General features: G+C 35.4%; 1 long non-coding RNA gene across 1 annotated transcript; it reads right to left on the reverse strand.

Moving 5' to 3' along the window:
* Positions 1-7,885: 7,885 nt before the first annotated feature.
* Positions 7,886-10,142, reverse strand: LOC133291981 (uncharacterized). Its single transcript, XR_009748850.1, has 4 exons — positions 9,997-10,142; positions 8,935-8,987; positions 8,734-8,818; positions 7,886-8,276 (listed from the first exon to the last, which is right to left on the reverse strand). It is a non-coding gene; the product is annotated as an uncharacterized LOC133291981 (long non-coding RNA).
* Between the last annotated feature and the right edge of the window lie 8,776 nt (positions 10,143-18,918).

An 18,918-nucleotide genomic window follows, 5' to 3' on the forward strand; every position in this document is an offset into this window, starting at 1 on the left:
TTCAGTCTATATAGTTAGTTGCACCCAGATTGAACAGAAGTGACAGCTAAAAATCTAGCAATCTAAAATGAAACACTATGGTCATTTTCATCTGTTTAGCTTGCTGTAGAATATTCTTTAATAGTAAACAATTGGAGGCAAGCATCTTACATGTCTGTTATCAACTAGACACAGACACACACTAACAAAGGAAGAAATGACAGCAGCAAATGCAGAAAAAAAGTGGAAACAAGTCAATATTTCTCCGTAGTTTCCAATAAAATAAAAGACTAGTAATAAATAAACTTACTGATGTTAAAAGTTATCTCTGATATAGTGATATTAGGAACCTACTTTGTTCTTCAATTTTTTTGATTGATAAACAATTCCAACTCCCTGCTAAACTGTTGGAATCCTGGTAGTTGTAATATGGGATTGACCTGTGCACTAAAAACACAGTGAATCTAATAAGTAACTTGATCCGAGGTCAACTGCTCCAAGGGTTTTTTTTTGTAAAAATTCAGTAGAATGCACGATAGTCAGTTTTCATTGGGAACCTTAGTATTTGACCATGTGGTTATGTGCACAGATCATGCAAAACTTGGATAACCTAAATACACATCAGGAACCAACATCAAAGGAAATAGCAGAATTCACTCCTGAAGAATTAGAAGGTATTCACATTTCTGTCATGAAAAAAATCCTAAACCCAAAATGGTAACACGCTCTGATAAGGTCCAAGATCAATAAAAAATGATTATAGAACAAAAATAAGTATTGAGATGTGAAATCTGTAATTTGTATTGATATTTGGGTCTCAACAGTACAATGGAAATTACAATGGAAATGAACTATACAGATTCAAGTGATTACAGATTGGCAAACTAAGGAAAATACAAGCTACTCTATAGAAACCAAGACAGAGCATTAGAGAGGATTTGATTCTCTCCCTAAGTCCCAATCCAAATGCCCAAGATTCAAGATGCTTTCCCTACACTTTTATCTAAGAATTTGTTATTTTTATTTCCGTCTCAGGAAATTCTTGACGATCCTTTACTCCAACAGCATCTAGGGTTCCTGGTAGTAGTCCAAAATTCTTGGTCGATAGAGAATCAAAGTGAATTTACCGATTAATCACAAAATCCTATGGTTCTTATAGATATCATTTATGCCACTAACTGCTCTAACCAACTAACTAATGCTGACTCACCACCAAGGGTCGTATGACACTCATACAGGTGTAATCCTTGTAATGGGGTGTGTGTCCTTAACTTTCTCATTCATTTCAAACAGTCACATGTTCATCATCATAAGTGCATATCTTACCTTCATAAGGAGTTAGTTCATTTCAACTTCATTCTATTTCCACCCACCCAACTCCTTCGTGGTCTCTTTTATCTTACCTTGCATAAGGGGTTAACCAATAGAAATAAGGCAAAGTATGTAACTCTTCACCAAAACCCTTCTTTCATTCTTTCAGAGCTTAATACAGAATTGCTAATTTGCTAAAATCTTAAGCCACCTGGTGTGTATGAATCTGTTTGTAGAATTATTATTTTTTTAGGGAGAGGCCAGGTTGCCAAAGCTCACTATGTTTTCTATTTGGTTAAGATATTCTTGATTCTAGTTCACTTTTCAGTTACAGCTTTCTAGAAACACTGGAATATATATAAATATAATCCATTTGGTGGGATTATAATGTAAGAAACAGAGAAAAAACCACACATATGAAGGAAACTATACAAGGGAACCAATAAAAACAGAAAATACAACATGCATATAAATAAGTCTAACATGTGATTTCACATTCTCTTACAGTGCTGAGCTTCAAGAGTTTCTCCAGGAGGAATGGATGAACCCTAATATTGGGTAAGATTCTAAGCTCTCATCAACCACAATCGTGATAATCTCTCACTCTTTCTCATGAACACAAGCAACAAAAGGAGGAGGGTGAGAATTTCAGAATACATGGTTCACGGACTCTTAAAATGAGAGATTGTGTTTGTGCTGTACAGTATACAATATGTGATCTTTCCCATTTTTTTGTTTTGGTTTCAAACGTCTTCTTTGTTTTTAATTTGGACGGTTTATATTTCTGTCTAACTTTTGAATTTTGATAGTGCAAACTCTGCAAATGGCAGAGATATTTTTTGAATGTCATTGTCCCAATCCCATCCTTTTCACCTCTCCAACTCAGCAATAATCATCACAAGCTAAGGGGTGTATTGAATTAGAATTTTAAAAGACTTTTTGTGAGATAAAATTTTTTACAAATTTTAAAAGATTTTTTTAAAAGATTTTTTTTACAATTAAGATTTAATAAGATTAGATTTTAATAGAATTTATAAGATTTGAAAGGATAATATAGATTTATAAGATTTTAAAAAATCATATGAATTTTTAACAAACATTCAAATCAAGAGTCAATACAAAAGGCAAAGGTTATACTTATAACCTATTTTTGTTTACAACATATTACAACCATATTTTAACCGTTGATTTTCGTCAATCAACGGTTATCATTCATTGCAAATTAAATATTAATTAATGAGTTTGATTTGCGAAAATAATAACCATTGATTGACAGAAATCAACGGTTAAGATATGATTGTAAAATGTTGTAAACAAAAATAGGTTGTAAGTATAATCTTCCCCATAAAAATAATAAAGAAATACAATGAAATTAATAAAAAAAGTAAAACCTAATAATATTTTCTCAATCAGTAAAACATAATATAATTTTTAACAAACATTCAAAATTACTAAACAATAGCTTTTCAAATATCTAATGGGTTGAAAATTATCTTCTTCATTTGGTATCAAAGCTATGCATATATGAATATAAGACCCAAATTTTTTAATTATAAAAGTAATTCTAAATTTGCATATAGAACCTAAAGTTCATGATAAAATTTCGTTTGAAATTTTTGCAATTGATCTTGAAAACCTTGGGGTTTTTGGAATTTTCTAACTATATGAATATGAAATTTTGGGTTTAATTACATGAAAGTTTAAAAAAAAATTCAATTTTTTTTCATTCGGTATATTGAAACCTTAAATTGCTTTGGGGTTTTTGAGAAACAAGCTTTAAGTTATCTATTGACAAAAAAAATGTTTGAAATTGTTTTCTATAGTGAAGGAATTTCGTTCATGAATATATTGTTACAAAATATAGGGTTCATATTATGAAAGTTTCAATCTTTCTTTAAATTAATATTGTTTCATTGATGTAAAATGAAAATTGGTTTGAGGGTTTTAGTTTCGCTGTTATTTTTCCACTGTTTTATGTTGTTTTTAATACAAAAATCACATGTTTTTGTGCCAAGAAAACCGCGACCCATAGCTTGAAAAATCACTCTTTAAACTTTCAAAATTTCTCAAAAATGACTTAAAAATATGTTATTTTTGAGAAAGATTATAAAATCTCGTTGGTTTGTTGTTTTTGGGTTGTTTTGTGATGAGAATCGCTCAAAAATATGCTCTCTGTTTTTTTTTTTAGTTTTGACGAAGCTCCCATGGCGGAATCCAATTTCGAGCAGTCAACCTGTCAGAGGAAGAAGAAAACACTATCATAGAAGAATCTCAAGAAATCCTAGGGGTTGGGGGTGAGATTGTGTGAGAGACATCCTATTTATATTTTTCACTAAAAAGTCTCACGAAATCCACACCAATAGAAAATCCATTAAAATCGTCGGATTTTTGAATACGACGAGATTGTGATTCCATTGTTTAAAATCCTGATTGAATACCAACAGACTTGGACGGATTCTAAAATAATCCTTTAAAATCCTAATCGAATACCACGTGCCTTTTTTTTCAATCCATTAAAATCCTAATCGAATACCAACAGATTTTTTTTGTCCAAAAACAATCCATTAAAATCCTTTGAAATCTCAATCTAATACACCCCCTAAACCTATTTTTTTATTAAGTTAACTCAACCTAATTATCTTTTTAAGTTGAATTAGCTTATTTTGGTACCTTACAAATAGCAGTGTAATTTTTTTTTTTTTAGTACATAGTGTAAATAAATTAGGTTAGACTAAATTAGGTTTTGGTTTAAATAAATTAGGGCTTTATAAAGTATTATAGGCTGGTCTGGCCAAGTAGCTTTATGTAGGCTCAAATTATACGTCCGACCTAACATATATTTAAAAAATAAAAGTCTTGACTTAGACTTGTTAGCCTATTTAAGCCTATTAAACATTCAATAATTTAAAAAATAATTAAAATAATATTATTTCGTTATTCAAAATTATTAAAATAATAATTTTATGTATTTTATTTAAAATAAATGATATGATATATGATGATTTGTAGGCTGATAGACCCAACATGTTAAAAAAAGCTATAACTTGTTTTCTAATTATGCTTTTTTAAAATCCTATGCCTATTCTATTTGACTATTTTTCATAGGCCAAGTCTGACCTGATATAGTCTAGGTCGTAGACCTCTGTAAGCCGGCTTAACTTATTCATATCCCTACCTACAAACATCGACTCTTTGAGACGGCTATGAGACTAATTCAGAGTACGAGATGGATCAGGAATGAAGATATTTAAACCCATTCTAAATGTGAGATATTGAGATCGAATCGAAGCTCTTTCCTTTTCACTTACTCAACTCTCTTATTACTAATTGAGCTACCATAATTTGGTACTAAACCTGTCCTTTGAATCGTCTTACATGCGTAGTCATACTAATGGACTGGACCAAATTTGGGCCGTTTAAAGGGGTGCGCTGGAGACCCAATTTGCCTATAAAATTTGTTGTCGTGAGTAGGAGTGTGCAAAATAACCAAAAAACTAAACCGAACCGAACCTCCCCTTAAAATAATCAATTTTTAAAAACCAGTTCATGAATCGAACCGGTTTTTAAAGAACCAGTTTAAGAACCGAATCGGTTTTTAGAACCAGTTTAAGAACCGAACCATTTTGAACCGAACCGAACCATTTTCAAACCGAACCAAATTGATTTTTATAACTTTATTTTTTAAATTTTTAAATTTTTTTCTTTTCAAAAGAGGGTCGACCCGAACCGGTTTCGAACCGAACCGTTTCCGAACCGGTTTCGAACCAAACCGAACCGAACCAGTTTTGAACTGAATCAAACCACTTCCGAACCGAACCATTTAAACCAATTCGGTTCGGTTTTTTAAAAAAACCGGTTCGGTTCGACTCATGCACATCCCTAGTCGTGAGTCGTGACTATCTTATGTTGAATTTTCTATAAGTCCAATAGATACTATCTAGGTAGACATGTAAATAGTTAAAGGGTTTACATTTTGATTTTTATTCTCAGAAACAGTTTTTGAGTTTTTAAAAAAACAAAAAAAAATCTATGATTGTTTTGAAAAATGATTTTCAAAACAATGTTTATTTTTTAGTTTTAAAAACTAAAAAAACAAAACACATTATGGATGTTTTAAAAAATAACAGGCACCCCGATCTATTTACTTAGGCCCGTAGACGAACATACATACAATTAGGGGTGGCGGTTCGAGTTGACGAGTCATGTTTGGATTAACACGAAATCAACAACATGAAGAAGAACACTCTTGAAACAAACGCGACACAAATACTTATTCATGTCCAAACCCTTGACACTAATACAACCATATTTACGTGGATTGACACGACATGAGATGAATAACATATAAATTATTCTTTTACAATGAAAATTACTTAAATATCCTCAAGTTATTAAATAAAATTGAGGTAAGTCGGGGTAAATATGTAATTATATAATTATTTAATTTAAATAAACCAATTGCATGTCCACATGAACACAAATACTGCTAAAATGAACATGACAATATTTTTTAGAACCACTTTTTGGTGACTACAAACCCGAATAGGGGTTGAGACAAACACGAAAGTTCCGTATTATGTTCCAATTGTGTTGGCATATGTATATCGAAAAATATCGTCCCTATTTCAAAAAGAAATGAAAATTGTCACACCCCTAGGTAAAGTTTATTAAAAGCAAGGAAGCACGAGCATAATTAGTATTGAACATATATTCATATCAATTAGATTTAGCATGCATCACATGGTTGCACTTATATTTATTGCTTGAATTTTTGCGCATATAATATTATAATTAAATAAATAATAGTACGACATGGTCTCTACAGATATTAATTATTACTTTTAAAACATTAATATCTTTCTTTTAATTTAATGTATATATATATAAACTTAATATTATAAATATTATACCCTATCTTACAATTTTTAAGCATTCACCGTTTCCTTATATTTAATTTTATTTTTTGGTAACTCATCTTTTCCTTATTTTTGTCATATAATATTTTTGAAATAACAACTCATATAGCATGACTTGAGTCTTTATAGTTGCACACACATTGAAGTAACAGCTTGAAATATAGCAAACTAAAATGAAATACTAGTGTCATTTTCATCTGTTTAGCCTGCTATGGAATATTTTTCAACAGTAAACAATTGGATGCAAGCACCTTACATGGCTGTTATCAACTAGACACAAACACACACCCATATACTTAATGGACATAGGAGGAAATGACAGCAACAAATGCAGAGAAAGAAAGGGAAACAAATCAATATTTTTCCTTACTTTCCTTTGTGGTCTCTTTCACAGCTTAATATACAATAGCTAATTTGATAAAATCTTAAGCCACCTGGTGTGTATGAATCTGTTTGCAGAATTATCATTTTTTTAGGCAGAGACCAGGTTGCCAAAGCTCATTATGTTTTCTATTTGGTTCAGATATTTTTTATTCTAGTTCATTTTTCAGTTACAGATTTCTAGGAACACTAACTCACTGGTATATATATATAAAATAATCTATTTGGTGAGGATTATATTGGAAGAAACAGAGAAAAAAACCACATATGAAGGAAACTATTCAAGGGAACCGATAAAAATAGAAAATACAACCTACATACAAATGAGTCTAACATGTGATCTCATATTCACTTACAGTGCTGAGATTCAAGAGTTTCTTCAGGAGGAATGGATGAAAAAAAACTGAAGTGATACAATTGTGGGAAAGGTGGATTTGAGTTTCCATCAACTCTTTACAATGCTGAAGAATGTGGATATCTTTTAGTCTTTTAATGTTTTGATAATGATTTTCATTCTTGGGTAACGAAGGTGTATCTGCAAAACTAGCAATATTTGCATTTATGGAAGAAAACAAAAGAAACAATGGGTTATTTTCTGCAGGGAATTGGTGTGTATTTGATCGCCATTTCAAGTCCTGCAGGAAGCTCCCTTTTATTCCATCGGTTTATAGTTTTAGGTGTGGAAACAATGGGTCATTTTCTGCAGGGACCCATCTGTTTGTTCAAGGATTGGAGGCTGGCGAATATTCTGTTTGGAGGTATGACTTAGCAACAAATAAATGGTCCAAGGTGCCTTTTTGCATCAGCCTCCATGATATCTTTGCATTTGTTGCAGGTGGACTTGAAACAAAAACTTATAGTGTAGTTTTGAGCTCTGCTGAGAAATACAATTCAGAAAGCCAGTCTGGAATCTTGGATTGTCAACTGGTGTAATACTAGGCAATCCGAAATTTTCTTGAATCTGATTCAAGAAAAGAGTATTCGTAGCTCATTCTTGGGAGGGTCTTCCAAGACTGGCTTTTTGAATTGTATTTCTCAGCAGAACTCAAAACTACACTATAAGTTTTTGTTTCAAGTCCACCTGCAACAAATGCAAAGATATAATGGGAGGCTGATGCAAAAAAAGGCACATTGGGCTGTTCATGGGAGGAGCCTTGGACCATTTATTTGTTGCTAAGTCATACCTCCAAACAGAATATTCGCCAGCCTCCAATCCTTGAACAAACAGATGGGTCCCTGCAGAAAATGACCCATTGTTTCCACACCTAAAACTGTAAACCGATGGAATAATAGATGGAATAAAAGGGAGCTTCCTGCAGGACTTGAAATGGCGACCAAGTGCACACCAATTTCCTTCGATGAGTTTCTAACATAAAGACACATGGTTCTGTGAACCCTATCCTGTCTTCTAATTTCATAGATATCACCACTCTTGAGTTGTGCCTGAAATTGCTTGTTTAGACAGCCCAACTTCCAGTGTTCTGATATAGGAAATCTAGCCAATATCACTGTCTCTAGCTCACCAATGAGACGCAGAACAATAGGTTCTTGATTTGAGGATGAACTATTTCTAATCTTTTCTGTTGAGGAATTCTGGGAACTCTTATCTTTTTTACTAGTCATACTAAGGCAAGTACTCTTTTTCATTGCCTTATGTTTCCTTTTCTCCGAATTGCTATCCATCTATAACTGCAAATTGAAAATCGTATCAGCAATTAACAGTTACTAGCTTAACATTTAAGACGATAAGAACATGAAATGCAACGCATATAGCCAATGAAGTAACAACTCGTATAGCATGCTTTGAATTTTTATAGTTGCATCCACATTGAAATAACATAAGTGACAGCTAGAAATCTAGCAAACTAAAATGAAATAGTAGTGTCATTTTCATCTGTTTAGCCTGCTGTAGAATATTCTTTAATAGTAAACAATTGGAGGCAAGCACCTTGCATGGCTTTTATCAACTAGACACAGACACACACTCATACTTACTGGACAAAGGAAGAAATGACAGCAGCAAATGCAGAAAAAAAGTGGAAACAAGTAAATAATTTTCCATAGTTTCCAATAAAATAAAAGACTAGTAATAAATAAACTTACTGATATTAAAGTTATCTCTGATGTAGTGATATTAAGAACTTACTTTGTTCTTCAAAGTTTTGATTGATAAACAATTCTAACTCCCTGCTAAACTGTTGGAATCTTGATAGTTGTAATTTGGAATGGACCTGTGCACCAAAAACACTGAAAATCTGATAAGTAACTTGATCTGAGGTCAACAGCTCCAAAGCTTTTTTGAAAAAAAATTCGGTATAATGCACAATAGTCAGTTTTCATTGGGAACCTTAGTATTTGACCATGAGGTTATGTGCACAGATCATGCAAAACTTGGATAACCTGAATACACATCAAGAACCAACATCAAAGGAAATAGCAGAATTCACTCCTGAAGAATTAGAAGGTATTCACATTTCTGTCATGAAAAAATCCTAAACCCAAAATGGTAACACACTCTGATAAGGTCCAGATCAATAAAAAATGATTATAGAACAAGAATAAGGATTAAGATGTGAAATCTGTAATTTGTATTGGTATTTGGGTCTGAACGGAACAATGGAAATTACAAAAGAAATGAACTACACAGATTCAAGTGATTACATATTGGCAAAGTAAGGCAAATACAAGCTACTCCATAGAAACCAAGTCAGAGCATTAGAGAGGATTTGATTCTCTCCCTAAGTCCCAATCCAAATGCCCAAGATTCAAGATGCTTTCCATACACTTTTACCTTTTGTTTTATAGATACCATTCATGCCACTAACTGCTCTAACCAACTAACTAATGCTGACTCACCACCAAGGGTCGTATGACACTCACATGTTCATCATCTTTCTCATTCATTACAAACAGTGACATGTTCATCATCATAAGTGCATGTCTTCCCTTCATAAGGAATTTAGTTCATTTTAACTTCATTCTATTTCCGCCCACGCAACTTCTTCTTGGTCTCTTTTATCTTACCTTGTATAGAGGGTTAACCAATAGAAATAAGGCAAAGTATGTAACTCTTCACCAAAACCCTTCTTTCATTCTTTCAGAGCTTAATACAGAATTGCTAATTTGTTAAAATCTTAAGCCACCTGGTGTGTATGAATCTGTTTGCAGAATTATTATTGTAGGCAGAGGCCAGGTTGCCAAAGCTCACTATGTTTTCTAGTTCACTTTTCAGTTACAGTTTCCTAGGAACACTGGAATATATATAAATATAATCCATTTGGTGAGGATTATAATGGAATAAACAGAGAAAAAACCACACATATGAAGGAGACTATACAAGGGAACCGATAAAAACAGAAAATACAACATGCATATAATAAGTCTAACATGTGATTTCACATTCACTTACAGTGCTGAGCTTCAAGAGTTTCTTAAGGAGGAATGGATGAACCCTAATATTTGGTAAGAGTCTAAGCTCTCAGCAACCACAATCGTGATAATCTCTCACTCTTTCGCACGAACACAAGCAACAAAAGGAGGAGGGTGAGAATTTCAGAATACTTGGTTAACGGACTATTAAAATGAGAGCTTGTGTTTATGCTATACAGTATACACACCATGTGATCTTTTTCCCATGTTTGTGTTTGGGTTTCAAACGTCCTTTTTTTATTTTATTTGGACGGTTTAAATTTCTTTCTAACTTTTGAATTTTGATGAGGCAATCTCTGCAAATGGCAGAGATATTTTTTTTAAAGGGTTTGTATTCATCATTTAACATAATCACAAAAAGTTTCATATATACAACATTGTATGGGACCCGCATGTTTTGAAGAAAAAAAAAAACTGCGACATGCAAAACGAATCTCTGTAACAAAACACAATTATTTTTCCTACAACATAACTCTCATAAAACCCTTTTTTGAACGTAATTGCCCCGATCCCATCCTTTTCACCTCTACAACTAAGCAATAATCATTACAAGCTAAACCCTGTTTTTTTTTTAAATTAACTCAACCCTAATTATTTTTGTAAGTTAAGTTAGTTTATTTTAGTATCTCCATGGAAATTTCTTTGATGCTACGAATGCACCATAAATTTGATATATCTTCCACTTATATCATAACACGTATCTTACTTTTGTCAAATCAATAATAAATAATTTATTTTAAAATTAGGAGAGAGAATGATTTGATATAAAGTAAGACACATATTACAATATGAGTGGAAGACGTAGTACCAAAGATATTCTCGTATCTCCACAAATAGGGGCGGAATTTTTTAAATACTACAGTTGTACCAAGTTGGGTACATCATTTTACTAAAATAGGAAATTTTTATTCTATTTTAATCCCTTGTTTTTTATCCATTTCCTTTTATGCCCCCATTGCTTTCCAATTTGGGAAGGGTACTACATACGGGAACAGTGACCATTTTGTCACTGTTCATCATAATATTTACTAGAATGCCACGCGCACAGTAAAAATTCCCAAAATGCCACGCGGGCTAATTCGCTACACAGTGTAGCGAATTAGGTATGCAATTAATTCGCTACCCTATGTAGCGAAATAGGACACGTCAGAATGTCCAGTCAACAAGAATGCCACGTGTCAAGCTTAGAGTAATTCGCTACCCTGTGTAGCGAATTATGCATAACGGTAACCTGCTGCACTGAGCATGGTGGACACGTGTCACATACCTGTTGGACACATAATTCGCTACTCTGTGTAGCGAATTATGTGTCAGATGGGTCAAGCCTTGTCAACTCGAAGTCAGGCCACGTGTCACATCCCCACATAATTCGCTGTACTATGTAGCGAATTATGTGGGTTAATTTGCTATGAGTCATGGCGAAATACGAACATATCTGACACATCAGATCCATGTGTCATCTCCCCCATAATTCGCTAGGGGGCATAGCGAATTATGAGCATTAATTTGCTACCCCCCATAGCGAATTAAGAGCTATAAATAAGTCCATTTCAGGTGTGAACCACCACTGCGTAAATTTTCCTTTTATGCTTAGCTTTTACTACTTTTGTGTTGTTGTTGAATCTTAGTTTAGTTTTTTTCTACTTTTGGGAGATGAGTAGGAATGATTTACTAGCTACTGTTTATTATAATGGGAGAAAACACTTTGGTCCAAACGAGCAAGTGTTTGAAGGTGATGCAAAAATGTTTCGCATGAGCCCAACATGCAATCTTCACGAGCTCAAGAAGTTAATATACAAGAAGTTGAGATTACAACGTGGTCAAACTCTTGCTCGGTTGACCGCTAGATGTGCCTCGGGTAACCCCGTGCAATAGGTTGGTGTGGAAATTGTCGATGATGAAGATGTAACGATAGTAGTAGATGCAAGCACTTCTGAACACGGCGAGTCAAGATTTATTGAATTGTATGCAGAAGTCAACTATGGTGGACAATCCAACAGTCAACCGAGCAATCTATCCACTAACATCATCGACATAAACATGGTGCCAGTGGTTAATCCGGAAGATGAGGTCGCGTCCCCAACGCTTGCACCACCAACTCAAGAAATTTTTGATGAAGCGGTTCCAGCCAACGACATGTACGATCCATCTTGGCGTACGGATAGTTCCGAGGAAGAGCGTGATGAAGGTCTTGTTCCAGATAGCGAGTCATCGGATACGGATGTCGATGATGATTTTGATTGTTGTCCGTCTACTGCAGTTGGACAACCAATTGCATCGCCAGGCATTGTCGGAATGCAAGATCCTCCTGTTTCAGGTACATAACCATTAATGCTTTATAATAAAAAATCTAATATCATATTAAAACGACATTAATATTGGGGTTTTGGATATGTTATTATGCAGGAAATGATAATGTACCATTTTGGTCTGGAATTAGCCATTTCACGAATGTTAATTGGGAATATCCAGATCAAGAATTGGATGATATGACTGGAGCACAAATACCTAACTGGCAGATCGGCGACGAGCTATATAAGGACCAATTGTTTGACACCAAGCAAGATGTACAGATGGCAATTAAACAATATTGTATGGCAAATCATCGCACAACAGTCGTACTGAAAAGTGATACGAAAAGGTTGATTATGGTTTGTCAAAATCATAACGCCGGTTGTCCAATGAGGATGAGAGCATACCAAAAAAAAGGTGGCAGTGAATGGGTGATAGGCATATGGAACAACGAACACACATGTGTTAGTCAGACTCTTACCCAAGATCACAAGCAGTTGGACTCAAATCTCATTTGTTCATTGATCTTAGGTGCGTCCAGTTATTGCTATTAAATTTATAAAAACTTTGTCTCTTGTTGACTAATACTGTTGTTTGACCACATAAACAGATATGATAAGAGAGGAGCCCAGTGTCAAAATTGGGCTTATCCAAGAAAGGATCGCTTAGCCTTAGATTCCATATATCGTATAGGAAGGCATGGAAGGCAAAGCAAAAGGCTATTGTGAAAGTATTTGGTGACTGGGACGAGTCGTATGCGTTCTTACCTAGGTGGCTGGATTACATGTTGCGTTTTTCCCCCGGATCCGCCTATAAGCTGGATTTGCGTGACCATTTCATTGATGGTTGCCTAGACCAAGCTCACAAGGTATTCAGAAGGGTGTTTTGGACATTTAAACAGTGTTGTGAAGCATTCCATTATTGCAAGCCAATAATCCTGATCGATGGAACCCATCTATATGGAAAATATCATGGGACCCTAATGATTGCTACAGCAGTTGATGACAACAATTACATTCTTCCAATTACATTCGCTATCGTGTCTGCGGAGAATACTGACAACTGGTCGTGGTTCCTAGCACTTATTCAAATACATGTTACGTAAAAACACGAAATCTGTCTGATTTCTGATCGGCATGCGAGAATCTTGTCTGCAGTCAACAATGCTGATCTAGGATGGTCTCCACCACAGGCATACCATGTGTATTGCCTTCGCCACGTGGCCAGTAATTTCAATCACAAGTTCAAGAATGTCATGTTGAAGAAGCAGTTGAAGAAGTTAGGTATGTTTTCAATTTGTCTGATTCGTATAATGGACCCCCGATAGTAATATTTTGTGTGTGCTATGTGTAGGATATACAACATCACGCTTGCACTTTGATGCTGGTTTAGAAAAGTTTAAAGAAACAAGCCCTCAAATAGCTGCTTGGATTGATCGCATCCAGAAAGAGAAGTGGAGTATCTCTTACGATGAACAAGGAAGAAGGTTTGGCCACATGACAACAAATCTGTCAGAGTGTGTTAATAAAGTTCTAAAAGGGGCGCGAAACCTTCCAATTACCTCACTTGTGCGTATAACTTACAGTAGACTGGTGGCATATTTTTAGAGCACGGACAGGAAGCCCGTGAGGAGCTTGAGAGAGGTAATCGCTTCGCCAAAGTCATGTGGCGAGCATATGTGGACAATCAACGTAAAGCTGCGACACATTACGTAACTTCTTATGACGCGCAAATGACAAGATTTGAAGTGCAAGAGTCGTATAATGTACGGACTCATCGCGACGGTAAAAAATGGTCGAATTCGTTATCTGACCGTACATGTCAGTGTGGTGAGTTCACTGCTTTCAGGTTTCTGTGTAGACATGTCATTGCGGCATGTACATCGACGTATCACGATCCCACACAGTACATAGACCCTGGATACAGTGCCAAGAATCAATGTGAAATTTATTCGACTCAATGGTATCCAATTGGTAACGAGGACTTCATACCGCCATTTGCACATGCAACAGTTATACAAGATGTGTCTATGAGACGTCAACAGGGAAGGCCTAGAAGTACACGTATTCACAATGAAATGGATTCGCGGGAAGGCGCAATTACTCGAACAAGGTGCGGTTATTTTAGGGAGGTTAGGCATAATAAACAGTATTGTCCTTCGCGACAGCAACCACAACAGTGAATGAGTCTAAATATTTATTATATGCGTAAGTATGTTATGTATTTTCTTATTCGCAAAAGTAGTGATGTATGTACAAAATGTTCGGTTTGTTATAATATTTAGTACCGCCATTTACATTTTCATACTTCAATCAGTCTTGTCGGCAGGAACATAACCATAATATTAATAAAAACATCATATGTGCCCATAATATTACCAAAGTAAACAACGATAATCATAGCAACTACAGCAGGTACATAAGTCGCGCAAAACATATAGTCTCCAACACAGGTGCAAAATATACGTAAATAAGAGTCCACAGTCCATGTACAGTAAGCAAAGTCAACCTAAACACAGATAGACACAACAAAATAACACATCAGTGCTGTCGAGCATGATACCCCGCGCATTTAGACTGATCGTGGTCAAATGGTGACAGCACGCAAGTAAACCTGGCCTGTCGAACGGGGTTTCTCCTAATCCCCTGAGCATCAGCACCATCAGCATCAGGAACAACATCAGCACCGGGAACAGGTACGGCACCATCATGACCAGGTACATCGTCACCAGCAGCAACAACATGGTGATCATCAGTCGCCTCCCCCATAGCCTCGGCCAAATCCTGAGCAGAAAAATCCCCGAATGGCTGTGAATGTGCTGACTGCAAGAAACTCGTCGAGTATGCTATCGGTGTTGCAATAACCGGGTCAGAATCCTCTGCCTTTGAGTGCGCATGAACACTGGCATGTGGCTGAGCATGTGCAACTGATGGATGGATCAACAGTTGGCCTGTAGTACTCTGTGAATGAATCTAAGCCCTGAGTAGGCTGTGAACTACTACCGCCTGCATACATGGGAAACGGCTGAGATGGAAACCCATACTGTCCCATAGGTGGAGCAGTCGGCCAGGGTGGATATTGTGCAGGATGACACCCAGGCTGTGCACCGCCAAATTACGGGGGCCACCAATACTACTGAGAAGGACCTGCTAGAAAACCAGGGGAATAATACATCCCGGCAGGACGGGGGGCATGGGAGGGACTACAACAGGCGTATCAGCAACAGGAGGTGTGGAATAGTGAAGCGGCAAACCCTCGATACACGCACGTCGATTAGGACGCTGGACAGGCAGAGGGTCCTGTGTATTACTAACCACCAGTGGGGCTGCGGGCTCGCCAGGATCTGTCAATCTGTTCATATCATCATACGCGGCAACTACCCTGAGTGCCTCGTGATAAATCTGATCCATAGAGAACGATACCCGACCCTCTGGCGAAGCCATATAGACCACCGTCTCCGCGCGATCAGCCTGTAGTACATACATGAATTTACATGTTAGTGACTGTAAAACAACTTTATAAAAGCATAATTCAATAATATTACAACATACCACGTGTGTCGCAATCGCAGCCCTGCGGGTCATCCATCGACGGGTCACTCTATGAAACCACTGCATATACTCACTGTTAACAGATAGGTGGCCCTCATCATGTTGCGCAAGAGGCAAAAGCTCCTGTAGTACCAGAGCATCCCTATCCTCCCACTGAGCGATAAAGAAGTAATGTCTCTCCCTCCAATCTACGTCTGTCTTACCAGTAATGCTAATCGTCAACAGGTCAAGACAACTAATCAGAGCATGTGGAATAGGCTGCTAATATCCAAACTATCGTAGAACTCGATCGGGCTGCTGATAGACAATGACCTGGTAACAAATAAGTGGACATACAGAGATCCATCTGCGGGCAGTGTCAGAAGGAGGTGGATTACCTTCGAAACCTAGGTACGATCTCCAACAAAACTCACGTCTTTTCATAACGTCCAGACGATGCCGGTACCTGCGAATGTTTGTAAACACAATCTGTCGCACATCATGTGTGTTAAACCTGCAACGAAGAGCGCACATGTGTTACCATACAATAACATTAAAAAAATTAACAGCCTACAATTTGAATAATTTACATAAACAATAGTGCAATTACCTGAGTCCATAAGCGGCATGCGCATCAGTGATATCGGGTACTCCAGGAGAGATGGGCGGGAATCTTGTCCACGCCCATAATTGCAATAAGAGTACACAACCACCCATTTCTGAACGTTTCCTGTCAGTCACTTTGCACAATTCCTTTTATAAGACGGCAAGAACTGCAGACCCCTAACTATAGGTTCCACACCGCTGGAAATTATCCAAATATAGTAAATATCTCGCAGGAACAAAGCTGGAGGCAGTGTCCAAAAAAAGTGTCCCCCCGAGTATGCGCAAAATTAGTGTGCGAGTATATCTCATACGGTCAACCTCAGTGTTTGCGTGGCCTGCATAATGCTGAAACTTCTATCGTAGGAAGTGGAGACCCAACAAACCTCCAGACAAATCCCTACCAGCCTGTGGATCAACGCCTAAGTAGTCATTGACCAGCTGCTTAAATGGGTGTCGTCCGTGGCGCCCGGACACAACCTCACCATCAGTGGGCAATCCTAGTAGATGATGCACATCCTCTAGGGTAATGGTGACCTCGCCCATAGTCATATGAAATGTTCGTGTCTCTGGGCGCCATCGCTCGACAAGAGCAGACACAAGCGCATGGTCTATCTGAAATCATAAAAACATGTGGTCAATCAGCAATAAAAATATTATTATCGCAATGCCATATTCCAAAGTCAGGGTATAGTGATACAATAAAAAATTACTAACCTCATGGTCGCGCAAGCGCGCAATATGGTAGAAGCCAGACTGCCTCAGCCATGGCTCAATCTCCTCAGGAATGTCACGGTGATCATGTGTTGCAGCATGTCGCACATTAATCACACGATCCTGGACATTCGGATTCTCACAGGTGTTCCACACATGTGTGGATATATGTTTCTCCTATAAAGTTAAGAGAGTCTTGTCTGAAGGCCTAGGGTCAATCACGCTGCGCGGAGACCCAGGACGAGGTGCCTCATCATGCTCCATATCTAAATAAATTAATACAAACAATTAAATTAATATTCATCAAAAAAGAATTCATAAATATTTAACTACATAAATTAAATCAATAAAAGCACAATTCAATAGGTTAGAGCCAATTCAATAAATAAAAAATTAAATTTATACACCGAAATAATAAAATTTTTATGCGTCAAAAAAATTAACCTTTTTAATAACCTAACGTTTAAAAAATCAACACTAACTAATATAAAAAAATTATTAAACCGTAATAAAAAAACTAAAAAAATTAGACCTAATCATTTATGCGTGAAAATAATTAACACATTTACTAATTATAGGTTTCAAATACCAACATTAAATAATCTTCAAAAAATATTTGACCATAAATAAAAAATTAAATAAATTTGACCTAATCATTTACGGGTGAATAAAAAATTAAACTAAAAATTATTAAATTAATATTAAATAATAACATTTAATTTATGAAGTAAATAATAACATTACAAAATTTTACCTAACACATTTATATCACGTTACCATTTATGTATCAAATATTAACATTAAATATATTACAAAATTATTAAAGCATAAATAAAAAAATTAAATTTATAGACCTAAATAATACAAATTTTATGCGTCAAAAAAATTAACTTTTTTACTAACCTAAGGTTTCAAATTCCAACCCTAAATAATATTAAAAATTTATTGAGGAATAAACCAAAAAAAGTGTAACATACCATCTAACATTAGAGAATGAATTACAGCTTACCAAAAATAAAAAAGAGAGCATGAATTACAATTAATACGTTAACTAAACTAATATTTCAAATATCAACATGAAATAAATCAACACATTAAATAATGCATGAAATAATAAATATAATAAATTATTAAAGCAACAAAATTTTAATAAATAAAAAAATAACATTACAAGTATTTTAGAGCACACATAAATAAATAAAGTAACATCACATCTAACATTAGATCATGAGTTAAAAAAAAGGAAAAGTTCACCAATGCCCCTGTGGTTTGCTTCAGAATCACCTATGCCCCTGTGGTTTTTTTTCTATCACATATGTCCATGTGGTTTGTAAAAGGGTATGTTTTTTATCACCTATGTCCCTGTGGTTTTTTATTTTTTAAAAGCACAGGGGCATGTGTGATAGAAAAAAACCACAGGGACATAAGTGATTCTGAAGCAAACCACAGGGGCATTGGTGAACTTTTTCCCTAAAAAAAGTACAGTAACTAACCTAATGTTTCAAATATCTCCATTAAATTAAATAACACATTAAATAATAAAATAAATAAATTATTAAAGCAACAAATCCCCACGTAAAAAAAATAAAACCTTACAAATATTTTAGAGCATAAATAAAAAAATAAACTAATATATCATCTAATAATAGAGCATGAATTAAAAACAATACATTAACTCATTAACTAACCTAATGTTTCAAATATCTACATTAACTAATAATAAACATTAAATAATGCATCAAATAATAAATTAAATAAATTAT

The sequence above is a fragment of the Gastrolobium bilobum genome, unplaced genomic scaffold (assembly GCF_033153095.1).
Source record: "Gastrolobium bilobum isolate Gb01-03AN ecotype WA unplaced genomic scaffold, APGP_CSIRO_Gbil_v1 utg22085, whole genome shotgun sequence".
NCBI classification, from domain to species: Eukaryota; Viridiplantae; Streptophyta; class Magnoliopsida; order Fabales; family Fabaceae; genus Gastrolobium; species Gastrolobium bilobum.